The 16,061-nt window shown below is 41.3% G+C and overlaps 1 long non-coding RNA gene across 1 annotated transcript; it reads left to right on the plus strand.

Annotated features, from left to right (window-relative positions):
* Positions 1-3,767: 3,767 nt before the first annotated feature.
* Positions 3,768-14,670, plus strand: LOC142502311 (uncharacterized). Its single transcript, XR_012803735.1, has 3 exons — positions 3,768-3,893; positions 11,765-11,814; positions 14,582-14,670. It is a non-coding gene; the product is annotated as an uncharacterized LOC142502311 (long non-coding RNA).
* The last annotated feature ends 1,391 nt before the right edge of the window (positions 14,671-16,061 follow it).

A 16,061-nucleotide genomic window follows, 5' to 3' on the forward strand; every position in this document is an offset into this window, starting at 1 on the left:
AAGCTCAGGCCTTCTATATACCTGCAGGTGAGCACCACAACACAGTGTAACAGTGATATCTCCCGTCGTGTGGGGGAACACCGGTTATATATATATAAAATTTAAATTTGCGATGCGTTACAATCCTCTCTCTATCAGCAGAGTTGTTCTTGTGTTAAAGTTCAAGTTACATTGTTTCAACAGCAGAAGAATAGCTGCTTCCATTCACCTTTAGTCTGATTTCCATACATTACCATACGGAGCTCAGAGCTGTTTCATACGGACGCGGTTTCATCACTCAGCAGAGCAACGTCGGTGGCCCAATCTTCTCTTCTGTAGGATCTGTGAGCATGGACAGCATTAGTCCTTCAATTAATTACTGTTTCAGATGCGGGTGTCACATAATCCCGACTTCACCACGAAGGGGTTGCTTCAAATTTGCAGAATTTTCTAATGAAAATTACAGGAAGCTATCATTAAGAACAGCGTGTGTCTGCTGATTACTCCATCATTTAGACATAAAGTGGGTTCAGGCTTCCACTGCCTTAAGACAGAGAGGAGAAACGGCACACTTGGAATGTGACAGTTTGCTTAGACTGGAGGTTAAGTTAAAGATAAGGCTGGCTGGATTTTTCAAAGACGGAGAAAAGTTGCACAGAGAGCAAAGTCTCTACCGATAGACAATCTGCGGGATATGTTTTACAGCAGCAGTCCTCGCTGTTTGCCATTTTGTTTTCCTTTTCTTCCTTTTTAAACTTATCTCTTCCTGTCCTTTCCAACGCAGTTTTTATTTTTTAGATCTGATGCTTCGTTCAGGAGCTATAAGCATTTGAAAGGGAACTTGTTTGGAAATTTAAAATGGAGCTCCCCGCAGACACCAGTGCATTTTAAAGGTTACCATGGTAACTTCGGAAGCGTGAGATTAGGAAAATCATGTTTTTTAACACTAGGAAAATGCTATATTGTATACCGCGTTGTGGGATGAGCGATTAAACATAATAGGACAAAGATTCAAATCATGGAATGAAAAACAGGCAGAACTAAATTTGAAACCCCATTAATATGTGTATTTTATCATCAAATTATCCTAGTATTGTCAAACTGTAGTTAAAAATGATAATGTCTGGCCTATGTAATTCTCATTCTAATGTTTGGTATTACAGGCAGTCCTCGGTTATCCCATGGAATCCGTTCTGGAAGTAGCGTTGGATAGTGAAACCGTTGTAAAGTGAGTCCCATGTTAATCAGTGGCGGAGCGCGTTGGATAACGCATTCAGGCATTAGATAACGCATTCCGGCATTGGATAACGCATTCCAGCGTTGGATAACGCATTCCGGTGTCGAAAAATGGCCCTTATTGCATTGTAAAGCGTTGGATATGACATTCATTGTTAAGTGAAACGTTGGATAACGAGGACTACCTGTATACGATCCGGTAAATAAGCTTAGTCTCCACTGAGAGTCGAAGCACCAGCAACAAAGTTTTCCAGAAAGGCGGCTATTGTCTGTCACAACAGTCAGCACTGTCTTTTAATTTAACCCTCTCCGTGGCAACATGACGTCACGTGACCCCGCTGTGTAATTTGACACAGAGGACAAGGAAGGAGGGGGGCGCCAGCTGGTTAGGAGAGCAGGCAGGGGTGTGCAGGGGGAAATGTTTGCACACCCCTGCTTTATATAATGGCAAAATGAAGCGTTCATCCCTTCCATCCATTAATTCAAGATAAGATCTGACATCATGGATATCGTGAAAAAAACAATAAAAAAATGATTGGGCAGTGAATAGTTATCCCTGCCACCTAGATAGTAAAATAGAGCTGCAGGTTGTTGTTGTACAGGGTTGTTTGTTACTGTGGTTACCAATTTATTTTAATTTTAAATATAAAAATGTTCTGAAACGGTTCAAGGAAATTGTCTGAAAATTTAGTACAAGTTACAAAATAATATATTTAATGTTTTGTATCAAGAATCTGGATCGATGAGATGTACCATTTTTTTTTTTTTAGCATTCAAAAAACAAAAAATTAATTTCAAGATGGGGGCTGCACGAATTTGGTTGAAACTTTTGGCAGATTTAAGTTAGGGATGGAAGAAAGGTACCCTCAAAATTGAATCAGAATCGGTGAAGGCATTTGGCCTGTGGAGAGAGAGAACACAAGAACAACAAAACACAACAACACACACCTAAAGTGGCCAAAGTCTAGTTGATTTTGTCGCTTCGATCATCCAATAATGAACACACTTTCTTTGTGTTCATTTTGAACCCCTCAGCCAACTTTGTGTTAGAGACACCAACAATTCCAGAAGATAGTGAGCTGGGCAGGGACATGGACAAGGACTATTGCCTGCGAAAGGCTATATAGAGAGCTGTCTAAGTTGCAAACAACACAAAAGAGCTTCTTAACACTAACTCAGCCGCAAACAGAACACACAGTTTTTCTTTCCCTAATACACAGACCTACAGTAGTGGTTGAAGTCAGATGATAGTACGAATTAGAGCATCGCTATTTTTTCATTGATAAACTGTACCTACAGATACACTTCAGTTTAAAAAGACAGTTGATTTTAAGAAGACAAACAAACACCCAAAGTGGCCACAAAGTGTAGTTTAAGTCTTCTTTGCTCATGGGGCAAGATGCTAACATTATATGAGTTTAACTCATATCAGCTTCTGGGGGCGGGGGGGGGGGGAGACTGCTACTTTAAAGGGTCAGTCCCTCCTACGACTAATGTGAACTATGACAGTTGTGTGTTCTATAAGTTATTTTGACTCACTACATGGGACTGACCTATCAGGGGTAACTCATTGACACCCAATGCATTGAAGTCCCTTTTGGCAGCAAAGCGATGACCTAACATCGCAAAGTACCAACAATGCGTCACCCCTTTTGGAAATAAGTGAACCCCAAAATACTTTAAAAAAAAAACAATCTCAGGAAGGAAGAATGAGAACTTTTATGTCCCAATGGTTACCTATTTAATTTTCATTTTTGAAGTAGCTGCTTAGCAAATGATAAGGATCTAAAAGCGACCCCGCTGGTGAATCCAGCCTGTTTCCAAGATAAAAATATATATTTTTTTACTATTGCTGTTGAGCATCCGTGTGTCTGCATAACAGGTGACTGCCAGCCAATGCTAATGCTCAATATAAACCCGTGTGATGGTGAGGGCATGCAGTATCACCTCTTTCTTTTATTCGCAACCCTATTGTAAGCCTCCCTGTTTTTTTTTAAAGATCACTTTATCTGTTTCTATAAAACCTCTTCTATTCCATCCATAAATCTTTCAAAAAAAAAAAATAAGTTTTTAAAGAATGTTGAGCCCTTGAGTGCTTTCTCCTGACCTCATACACACTTGGTCTAGTTACTCACTGGCGCAGAACCACTGGAAAAAACCAGCACCAGATGTATCAAAGAAAATAGTTCTTACTGTAGCTTTGATAATCTAACCAGTTTAGTAAGTAACCCCTGCAGTACCACTACGTACAGTATTTCAATGAAGGGGATCATCAATGTATTGCTGTGAAATACTTTACCCACTCAAAAGTTCTTGTTGGGACTAAGTGGGACAGTAGCATTAATTTATCAGTTGACCTTGTAGCCCTCAATGGGATCTCCCTATTGAAAAGCAGAAATCCCACAGATAGGAGTAAATAAGTGATAGCTGGAATGGCAGAGTTTTAGTCTACACACCGATCTTTGCATTGATCCCTTTGATACAAAGCTCCGGGCTTCCTCAATGGCTTTCCCCTTCATATCTTCCAGACAAAGCCTACAGTCGATGAGGAACATATGGGAATTCCAAGGAGCAGGAACCTCTTGCGTAAACCTGACACGGCCACAGGGGATTGTTATGGGATCAATAACACTTCACCTCGCTGTCTGGTCTCCAAAGGACCTCTCTGTCAAGCACAAGTACAGTATGAAAGAACAGCCCTCACCGTTGCTTGTTTACACTCCAGCTTTTTTCCTGTTATTTCTTCACCAGTCTATTCAGGTTTTCAACTGCAAATCACTGAGACGTACAGTACTTCCAGCACTTCACCGCTCTGTCAGCACACGTTTACAAAGTTGGGAGCCTTTTGTTAATAACTCTTCAAGCGCCGTGAGCTTAAATATGGGCAGGACAGTATTTGATGCGCCGTGTTGTCATGGAGACGCGTCGCCGGAGAGCCTGCTGACAGAAGGTGAGAGGGAATTACAGATGCCTCGTGTCGCCCCCCCCAGCATTTCCTTTAAATGTTGCGGGGAAGAGCGCAGGGTCTCTGTAAATGCCGTGACCCCCCCCAGAAAATCCTGCGCCCCCCATTTTGTGCACCCCTGCTTTACACCATGGTAGAAATGTCATTTAATGAAGGGCCTCAAAGTGTTTTAGGAGTGAAAGAAAGTTTAAATAACCAAGCCATAAATAAGGTCCAGTCATACACATGCACCTTGGTTCTTTTTCCGATCCATTAGTGAACTAATGGGCCCTGGAGTAAAATGGGCCGCTTTTACGATTCAAATGGAAGGGATTATGATTATGAATGACCTCCTGGGGCACTATCCGTGGAGATATATTCATCTTGTGTGACATTTCACTGCCTTGTGTGTTGGACTGAAACTGTACTACTGTGTGTAAAGGACTTTTTTGTTGGTAAATTAGAAAGCCAAAATTGAAACTTTTCTTAATGCGTTCTAATGGTGTTTGTTGATAGAAAGTTTGGAAAGCTCTGTACACATGAATTTGAGTCTTGTGATGTTTGGAAAGTTCTGTACACATGAATTTGAGTCTTGTGATGTTTGGAAAGTTCTGTACACATGAAGAAAAGACTTGTGAAGTTTCGAAAGTTCTGTTCACATGAAGAGTCTTGTAAGGTTTGGAAAGCTATGTACTGTATACATGAATCAGGGCTGGATATGAGGGGGGGGGGGAGGGGGGTGCAGAAGGATGGCACCCCCCTAGTTCCGGAGATCGAAAAAAAATGTATAAATGAATTAAGAATAATTGGCGATTTCAAATTATATATGTACCTTTTTTCTTTTTAGATATATTTATTTTCATTAATATAGTCCTGCTAGCACCACCTGTCTACCAAGTAATTAACTATTTTTCATACAAATGTAGCCAACTTTACTGTCTCTGGCACCGCAAGTGCTTGCGGTGAAGGAACCGTATGTACCCCAACCGCAAGCTGCAGCGGTGGCCAGGACAGTGAAGTTGGCTAAGATCAGCACAGCAGGGGTCCCTGTTTTGAATGGGAACCCCCTGCGGTGGTAATCACTAGCTAAGTTTTCCCTGGGCTCCTTGCATCAGCGCTGTCCCAGCCCAGTCTGAAACTGCAGCCAGCAAGGTCTTCTGGGATTTGTAGTCAGCTCAGTGATGCCAGTGCCCTTATATTGCAGATCTAGCCATATAAGGTCACTCTGACATCTCTGATCTGCTACAAGGGTTCATGGGAGTTGTAGTTTCTAGCAGGGAAATACCCCTGCTAGTGTTGAACTCCCAGGAACCCTGGCAAACTGGTCAGTGACCCTTGAATTTGGGTTAATTGAAACTTTACGTTCGTGTTCATTATGATAACCCTAAAAAAATTGTGTTTTAAAAAACTTTAAGAAAAAGTGCACCGAACCCCACGAACAAATGTTGATGTTTGTGAAAGTGAAAATGGGACAATATTTTTTTTTAAATTATCTGAGAAAGATGACACAGGGACGTCCTCGTCCCCCAGCCTCCCAGTCCCAAGGCATCGACTTCTAAATCTACAGAACTTCTAGAGAAAGTCGTCCATTTGTGACAATTCCACCAGTGATACTCACGATTGTTGGACCAGTGAAATGTTTTTAACAAAGAAACAAGACTATCCATGGATTATGACAAAAAAAAGAATAATAGGATGCAGTGTGTGTAGCAACGTCTTTCATTTGGGGGCCGGACAAACCCATGGAATACATCAATCTCAAGTATGGTGTAATTTTGAAATCCAAGGAAGTGGTACTAAAAGCAACCAATTAAAGAATTAAGAACAAAACAATATCAAACACAAAAATAGTCAAACACATTGCAGGTCAAATAATTAAAAATACAGCACATAATCAAATAATAGAACAAACAAACAGCCTATAAATCATTGAAGATACACGAAGAAAAAACATGCAGGATTTGTAGAACCGTGTAGAATATTGCCCATAAAGGTAGACCTTTTACAGATATGGAACATGATATTGAACTGCAAGAAATCAATGGAATTGATTCGCGTGTTTTGCATTCCCGAAAATCTTGCGCAGATATTGCAAACCACAGGAAGTACGTGAAGGCAGTATGTAGTTCAGAATATTATGAACAAAAAAGCTACATTTCCTGTTATGGTCGATGAATCAACTACAATCGATAGCAAAACCGTTCTTGTAATTTACTTAAGTACCACTGGTGGTGAATCTGATGATACAGTTTCTTTTTATTTTGATCTGGCACATTTACAATGTGGTGCAAAATAAAAATAAAAATGTTTATGATGCACTTGTAGACAGTCTAAATAATTCAGGATTTTCGATGCAATATCTGAAGGAAAATTGAATTTTTTTTGCATATGATGGTACATCGGTCATCGGGAAATGCTGGATTTGCAAAATTGTTCCTTGATGATTTCCCTAATGCTACTAGAGATGGGCATTTTTTGGGGGCGAATTTGGATCTGCAGTGGATCGGCCGGTTCCTTTGGTCCACGGATTTCAGCGGATTAATCTCAAAAAGGGCAATTCGTGTTTTGCGGATTTTTTGATTATTATTACCAATACATTCCACGGGTTGTGATTTGTAGAATCCAATCTGCCAACGGATTGCTGATTCCACGGATGAGCAGGGACTTACACATATAGATTTATGTAAGTAAAAGCGGCAAGGACCGCGCGATCAGCGCCAGCGGGGCCGCAACCTTATGGCTGACAGTGAAGCTAGTACAAGGGCAGCTTTCTCTCCTAACGTTATAGCTACAGACATTGTAGCCAGATACATTGTTGCAGATCTAAGCTTATACCTTGCATCAAGTTACTACCAGCAGGCTAATACATCATGGTGTGTGATATATATATAATGGAAATATTCCTGTATGCTCATTTGCATGTCTTAGGCAGGTCTGCAACCCCGCCTTTCACCATTATCACCCAGCACACAGCACTTCCACTGCAGCAAGGGATTCTGGGAAATGACATGCAAATGGACACACAGTGTCACCTTTTGCTTCAAAACCATTTTTAACATGGTTCCCTATAGGCTTAAGCTTGCTGCATGGTCACAGCTTTAAGCACAGCCAGGGTTAAGATGCATAGCCAGAAAACCCACCCACAGACAGCCGTGGAGGGTTTTTGTCACTTTTTTTACCCACCATAACTTAACTAAGTATATATATATTCACCCCCCCCCCCCCCGTTTTGAAGGTTAGCTGGTTACCTGTCTAGTTGCTGAAGTTTATGAATATGGTTACAATTATATTTTAACCCTATGAAGGAAGTAAGTATGGGAACAGATTAAGGATCTATACTAAGTGATCCTTCTCCCACAAAGTAGTTACTTTGACTGAGAATGAGTGCAATAGGGATAGAGACTCCACTATTCTCACTCTTTTAAATTATTTTGTAATATTAAAAGTTGACTACAGTGAATAGTAACTGAAGTCACATCACTACTCTTTTAATCATTTGGTAGTACAGGTATTAAGGTCAGTTAATCCAAAATACCTACTACACAATGAGTAAACTACCGTAGCTGCGTTAGCAGCAATATACTGTATGGGCAGGATTATGGCTGTGAATTTGTCACACTTACCACCACATTACAAATGATCACACAAATCTAGTGGTGTTATATAAGCATAATGTCTCTCTATACAGAAATAAAGACAAAGACGCTTATAGTCAAGAGGATATTAGTTTATTAAATAAAATCACTTAGTCAAGAGGATAATAGTTTATTACGATCGATATTCACCTAGGACAACTACCTAGGCAAAACACCATCTGTTGTTTTGGAGGTATCAATACCACTGACCAAAGATATCTAGCACTCACCGTGTTTCCATTTATACCCCCTTATTTTAATATGAATATTAATACAATTATTTTTAAGTACTCAACTACACTCAACATATCAAGGTACTAGAGTGCTTTCGGTTACCAGGTTCTTTCTCTCGTTGTTTCCACAATATTTATACCGGCATCAGTACGCAAAGAAAAGTGTGAAACTAACTTGGTACCTTTGCATTGAAGATTGGCCACAGAATTCAAATTTTACAGCTGGGGACAATGAAATGGAAGAATTGGTAGAGAATTTTGGATTGCATGGAAAACATACACTGAGGATTTAAGGATAGTAAAGGAATTAAGATATGTGAGGATCTTAAAAAAATAATTGAAGCAGTTAATTCAACACCAGTTTCCACTGCAAAGTGTGAGAGGACTTTCAGTGGCATTAATTTGTTCATGACACCACAACGTGTAAGTCTTAATGTGGAATACCTACAAAACACACTTTTTATGAACTTGGTCGGGCCACCTCTTTCTCTCCAATCAAGAAGTTTATGTTAAGTCTTGGCATTTTCTGCGAAGGCGCCGTGCTAAAGAAACTGCCGGTCGTTTTGTACTGATAAGGGATAACAGATGTTTATTTTCTTTTATTATAATTGCTTTTTGTAAGATTGATTTATTTTGAATGTTTCATATTTGAAATTATATGACAGGTTGAGATCGACCCATGAGGTTTTTTGGGGGGGAGGGGGAGGGAGGTTAATAATATTGATGGATTTCGCCAAACCCCCGGTTCAAAAATCCCATTTTCAGCACTGACGTGATGAGACCTGTGAGGTTTGAAAAGCTCTGTACACATGAGGTTCAGAACTCGTGAAGTAAAGACCTGTTTGGTTCAGAAAGTTCTGTGCATGTAAAGTCCGAAAACCTCTGTATATGTGAAGAGACCTGTGAGGTTCAGAACACGTGAAGAAGAGACCTGTGAGGTTTGGAAAGCTCTGTCTATGTGAAGATACCTGTGAGGTTTGGAAAGCTCTGTCTATGTGAAGAGACCTGTGAGGTTTGGAAAGCTCTGTCTATGTGAAGAGACCTGTGAGGTTTGGAAAGCTCTGTCTATGTGAAGAGACCTGTGAGGTTTGGAAAGGTCTGTATATGTGAAGAGACCTGTGAGGTTTGGAAAGTTCTGTACATGTGAAGAGACCTGTGAGGTTTGAAAAGTTCTGTACATGTGAAGAGACCTGTGAGGTTCAGAAATCTCTGTATATGTCAAGAGACGTGTGAGGTTCAGAACACGTGAAGAAGAGACCTGTGAGATTCAGAAATCTCTGTACATGTGAAGAGACTTGTGCAGTTTGGAAAGCTCTGTATGGTCTATTACATCCCTGGAGAATGTTCTTGCTGCTGCTTCTTGAATCACACAATAAATCATGGCACATTTGCAGCTCTCCAGGACCAATACACCTACCAGAGCTTTGCAGTATAATTCATCAAATCAAATTTTATTTTCATACTTCGGGCAAATTGCGGTAATCAAGATCCTGAAATGTGCATCTAAAAGCACAAACAAACCCAAGTTAGCAAGTTTCAGAAATATGACGTACATTAAAGATAGACTTTCCGACACGTTAACCCTTTGAGCACCGGAGTGCTACGACTCCTCCCCCCCCGCCCCTCTGGCACTCGCAATCACGTGATCACCTCGTCACTGATGAAGGAACTATCTTCTTCTTGATAGGTTGCATTCCGATCTCCTCAACGTAATCTCCCCTACAAAAAGGTGCTATTAGTTTATGACGTAGTTACTAAGTCATGGGGTCCCTGGAGTGTCAGACCACCGACGTCGCAGCTCTGTCTTTGGGCACCTGAAGGGTTAGGCAGAGTTTATAGTAATGGTGTCGGCGTCACAACCTTGTGACGTCATACGACGCTATAGCGATAGTTGCACTTGAGGTTCAGGAGACCTCGGGAGGTGACCTGGTGCATGGTGGAGGCGTGGCCGTGAACGGTTCATCCTCATTGGCTGGACTGCTCTCGTGACGCTGACGACACTCTGACGCTCTACACGACAAAATCCCTTGTCTTCAGAGCTTCAGGTTGCCAGGCTGCTACACAGCGCCGTCGCGGTCGCGCCCACTATAGGCACCTGCGACGGACATCAAGTACTTGTGACGACGCAGCGCGCCATCGCCGTAAGTATAAGCGCAGCCTTAAATGCACCTCAGTGGTAAAGACGTTACAAATCCTAACACCCCATTATCTATAGGGTAATAAGCCAACTCTCTTTAAAAGAGTACAGAGTAAAAAGCCATCTATATTAATCAGGGAGAAATCATTTTTACATTTACATTGTTTTTACATTTCTTTTCTACTTTTCCCTTAATAAAAATCCTTCCTCCTAATGCAAGTCAGCATAAGGTAAGAAAATCTCTCTAATTCCCCTCCCGCCCCCCATATCCCGCTGATGTGAGGTTTTATTACTGGCAGGGAAGGGGTTTAAATGCCCAGCAGTTTGGAGCTCTGGCTGCTTTATGCAAATAGCGTTATCAGAGGGATAATAAGAACATTTCTCATCACTTTATCCCATAAAGGAGCTACTGTACTGAAAATAAGGAACTTACAATGCAATTTACCCAGATATTATTATTTTAAAGTACTTTTCAAGAGCGCAGACTGCGAAAAGGGCACCTTGTCAGCCGGAGTGTTAGTGAATGTAAGTGTTTGAGATAAATCGCTCATTAACTATCACGACAGCTGCCCGCGTCAAAGCGTGAAGTGGCATTGTTCTGTAGGAGGAATTTGAAGATCTGCAGGTTATGGAAGGATGGTGGATTTCTCTTCGCAGAGAGACGGGGCTGAATTGCCGCAGAAATATCCTCTCTGCTGTTCTGCTGCTTGAGGGAACAGACTGTATTTACAAAGTATCAGAACTTCGCATCAGTATTTCGGGGAAGTATTAAGGAATGCCATGTACGTATAAATATTTGATGCAGAAATATTAGCGCTGAGGATAACATGGGAAATAATTCTCAGTGAAATGTGACGGGTCGCTGAGTCCGGTTGCACAGGGCAGGTAAAGTTAGCAATATATATAGAAGCTGCAATATAGACTCAAAGCACTCAACCATGTAACAACTTCTCTACCGGTTTAATAATTTAACAAATGTGAAATCATGTGCAGGTCCCTCTAGCATTGAAGTAATAGCAGCAGGTAAGGGTTAGACATTTCTCACATGATATATCTCTATTCATACTTTACAAGCTTCTTCTCTAATATATATTTTATTTGCTAACAATATAATAATAAATGGGAGAACTGTAGAATACACAGCCCTAAACATAGCGTTTTGCTGGCACTGGTCTGAAGAGCTTACAATCTAATTTTTGGTGCCGAAGTCCCAGGGAGATAAAGGCCCATATTTCACTAATCAGTGCTAAGCCATAAGACACTTTCCGGTGCAGGAAGGGACCTTACAGCCCATTCAAGTACATGTTGCTAAAATGTATCTTCCAATGGCAGGTGTCTTTATGCCATAGCACAGTTTAGTAAACACAGCCCAAAGTGTCTTGCCCAAGGTCACAAGGAGATGACACTGAAGTTAAAACCTGGATCACCTGCTTCAAAGGCAGTGACATTACTATTTTACTATTCCTTCTCTCCTTAATACATTGACAACGTCGAGGTGTTTCATATTCAAGTTATGTCCTGGGCAAATGAATATCTAACAATAATCTATTGTCTGCAGTATAATAGGGTTGTCAGATCCTACTATATCTTTCATCAACAGATCTCGGATGACTGAGGCTGTCCTTTCTTCCATCATGCAAGATCAATAAGGTAATTAGTTGTTTTAATTCCTCTAAGACACCTCTAAAAATATTCAGTTCTTTTGTTGACATCTGACTGCTTAGCATGGGGCCATTGGGATTGTGTTTTCATTAACAAACTTGGAAGGCTGGCGTCAAAACATCCATACCCTCTTTCCTGCCTTTGGTTCCAGATAAAACTGGAACACATTGCTCCACTTTGAGGCTATATATTACATGTTCTGCATGTGCCAAGTGTTATTTTTCCCATAACACAATCTCCTACATACGCTAGTTGACCAAGAACACTTCCTTAAGTCACTTTCCCAAAAAGCAAGACTACTTATACAAAATAAATCAGACATCTTCACCCAACACAACTCTCATTGTTTAATAGGAACCATTAATAACACAGCATGTTTGGAACACGTACTTGGCTATAAATCAAGCATTGACCTAATATCTGGCACTGCTGCTTTCACAGAGAGGGGAACTGACATTCCCTCCCCCCTTCCTTCGCTGCTCATGGTACCAATCTTGACGGTGTGTCTCACAGCTGTGAATTGAAGCGGCGGCGGTTTTACAAGTGGAAAATAAACTTGTAACATTCCCACTTTACAGCTTTACGGAGAAATGAGAAGTGATGTTTTGTCAGGCGCGATCGTTGCATGGCTTCATGGTACGAGACATCGCGTCGATTTAAAATGCAACGCGGGGAAGAGGGAATGAAAACGCCACTCCCCCGTCACCCAAAAAAAAAAATCAATTATTGCAGCTTAACCGTCTGAGAAATAGCAGTGAGACAGCACAGACTGGAGATTCATGGGTCGTAAACTCCCTCCTGCTCCTTGCAAATGAAATATACAATGGAGCAGTAAAGAAGTCTTACTTATTTGTTGTTTAAAAGAGAAATAGCATCAGCATTTTTTCAACAGCAAACACAGTGACCCGTGGACAAGTGTCCTATTTATACTGTACCAGGCTGTGTGAGGTTGTGAAAACTAATGAGAATGGAGAGAATGGGGGCTGCAGGAAGTGATAGAAACTTTCAAATACATCAAGGGCATTAACAAGGTGGCAGATGGAAGCATTTTCTAAAGAAAGAGGCTAGGACAAGGGGTCAGGAGAGGAGAGGCGCAGGTGAAACAGGAGAAAGTCTTTCTTTCCTTTGGATCTATCGACTGGCTCCCCAGAAGTGGTAATGGAGGTTGATACAAGGGGGTGTTAAATTGAAGGGGGGGTGGGGGGAGGGGGAAGGAGGCAGAAGACAAGGATCAAATGGCTGTACAGCAGTTTAGGAAAGTGCCCAGACTGGGTGGTGCAGTGTATTGTGGGCCAAGTGACCCCTACATAGAAAAAAACAATTTAACTGCAGATGAAAACCACTCGACTAGTCTACCCATTTCCCTCTCTATTGTAAAACCTCCAAAATCTATTTGATTCCTGGCTTTCTTTCATATTTAGGACAGCCTTGTGTCTGTCCCAAGCATGTTTGAATTCCCTTACTGTATTAGCCTTTTACCATCAAATCCACCACCCTTCTTATCAAGAATAACCTCCTCCCACTTCCCATGGGTCTGTCTCCATCCAACTTTAGAGCATGTTAAAGTGTCAGTTTAATTTCTTCTATGTACAGTCTCAAATGTATGTATGCCCTTCCAAAGGTAAAGTCTCCTGGACTGAACACAATACTACAGTACAGGTGAGGGGTGCGCAAACTGGGGGGTGCGGCGATTACAGAGGTCCACGCTCTCACCCAGTGCATTTAAATTAAATGTTGGGGGACCGCGCAAGGCCTCTATAACTAACTTACTTTAGCTGTCAGCGAAGCATCATCATTGTAACCCGGCGGCAAATAATGCTGCGGGGTCACGTGATGTCACGTTGCCGTGGCAACGCCAGAACCGAGTAGGGGGGCAGCGTGAGCTGGGGAGGAGAGCAGGCAGGGGGGCACATGGAGGAAAAGATTGTGCACCCCTGCTGTAGATGGCGTCTAATCAATGATTTTAAAGCAGCAATACTACTGTAGGACCGACGAGTATTTCGAAACAAATCTGGGGCAATCACCAACAAGACCCAGGAACATGCTGGGTACATGCTGGGTACATGCTGGGTACATGCTGGGTACATGCTGGGTACATGCTGGGCACATGCTGGGTACATGCTGGGCACATGCTGGGTACATGCTGGGTACATGCTGCAACATTTCTGCAGATAGACTAACGGCCCATCGGATTAAATATCACTGTATGCTCATTTGCATGTCTTAGACAGGTCTGCAACCCTGCCTTTCACCATTATCACCCAGCATACAGTGCTTCCACTGCAGCAAGGGATTCTGGGGAATGACATGCAAATGAGCATATACAGTATATATATATTATATATATATATAAAGGATCCTTTAAGAAAGTCACATCACGTGACGAAACGCGTCAGGACGTTTTGCAGCGTCATTGCGTCATCATTGGGGGACAGTGATCGTGGCCGGATCGCGTCTCCATTGCTGCAGGAGGCTATCAGCACTTTATACTCATTAGAGCTAGCTGCACACGTTGGGACTTTCAATGTTTAAGGACCAATATCTTCCCTGAACTGTGTGAGGACATTTACGGACCCTGATTGTCGCTGCCGACGGCTTACCATCCCGATGAGGCGGTGACTATAAGTGTTCACAATTGCCTGTTTTTATGATGTCCTTGTGAGTGAGCTTGTTTCCTCGAACCCTGCAACCTTTGTCAATAAATGTCATAGATTTTATGCTATGGGCCGTGCACTTTCCGTTCTTTTTGTTACAGATTTTGTCTGGATTGGTTCATCCCCTTGAAAGCTGCCTCCCATCCCAGCCTGGATTACTACAGTTTATCAAGTGGATTTCCAAAGGGACTGGTTCTTGTTTTTATTATTTGATTATGATTATTTTTATTTGATATATTTTAATTATATGCTTGTTTGCTCTTGCTTATCTTTTTTGGTTTATTGCATTTCTTCTTTGTGTGCAGGTTAGGGATGGTTTTTCTTTAACATCTCTTTATATATTCTTGAGATAGATATATTGGTATATATTTGATTTCTTATTGGAATCACGTGGCGCTGCTTGTGTTTTTCTCTTTATATATATATATATATATATATATATGTATTACGTGTGTCAAAAGGAGAGCTATTAAGCATGACCAAATGTATACAACAAAAGACAGAAAAGTCCAATGCTACATCCAATGTGACAAAAATACACAGTGGGGCTTGCAGGCTTATAACGCTTTGGCCAAAGGGTTTAACTAAATGACCCCTATTCAAGAGAATATATAAGTATTTCACTGTGTATTTTTGTCACATTGGATGTAGCATTGAGCTTTTCTGTCTTTTGTTGTAAACATGAGGGAACTTGTACCAGGGAGAAAGTAGAAATTATATGGATGTTGAAGGATAAGTGAGGACAGTAAGGCATTATGCTTCAATGTGACCCCTTATCCATGTAAGCTGGGTACTAATAACATATATGTAAATCAAGGCTCCTTTCCAACAACCAAGATTGCCTTTCAATGAGCAAGGCTCCAGTCTAACGCATAAAACTCACTCTAGCGAAGTAATTCAATAGAAAATGTTGAGGGATACACTAATGATTGTCAGGTGATAAAGTAAATGAAAACGATTACCAGCCTCCTGCACTGAAAGGGTTAAAAAACCCACCTCCAGCCCTCAATCTCTGCGTTCATCTTGATTAGCAGTTTTACACTTCCATCATGATGAGTTTCAGCTCCACTAGTGCATCGCTTAACATCTGCTTTGCTTCTTACCTTGCAGACGTGGTGACAGGTGCACTCACGTTTCGCTTTGCTCGGAGACTGACAGATGGACCATCAACCGTAAATAAAGTGTAAGAATGCCCACTGGGCAGTAAAAAAGAGAGAGGGGGGTTGGATATTGCTCCTTCAATTATTTCACCTGCCTTGTTTTTTTTCCCCCCCTTCTGGATTTTCACGGCTCTGTGTATTGCAAACTTGCAAAAAGTCTCATTTTCTTCTCTGCGGAAAAGTCGGTGGGGTTATTTGTCACTAATTGGCGAAACCGCACGAAAATGTCAAAATAATGTTTAAAGCTGCAACTTGCCATTCTCTCTGTTAAAAAAATCCATTTTGTGTTCTGTACCTAGTAAAGCAGCAGGGATCCATATAAACTTCCATTTAAATGCTATGCTCGTATAATGCAGTCCCTTCTGCAAAACATAACCCTTTTTCTTTTCCCGAAAGGAAGGAGCTGGGAATATTATTTTTG

The sequence above is a fragment of the Ascaphus truei genome, chromosome 9, assembly GCF_040206685.1.
Source record: "Ascaphus truei isolate aAscTru1 chromosome 9, aAscTru1.hap1, whole genome shotgun sequence".
Taxonomy (NCBI): domain Eukaryota; kingdom Metazoa; phylum Chordata; class Amphibia; order Anura; family Ascaphidae; genus Ascaphus; species Ascaphus truei.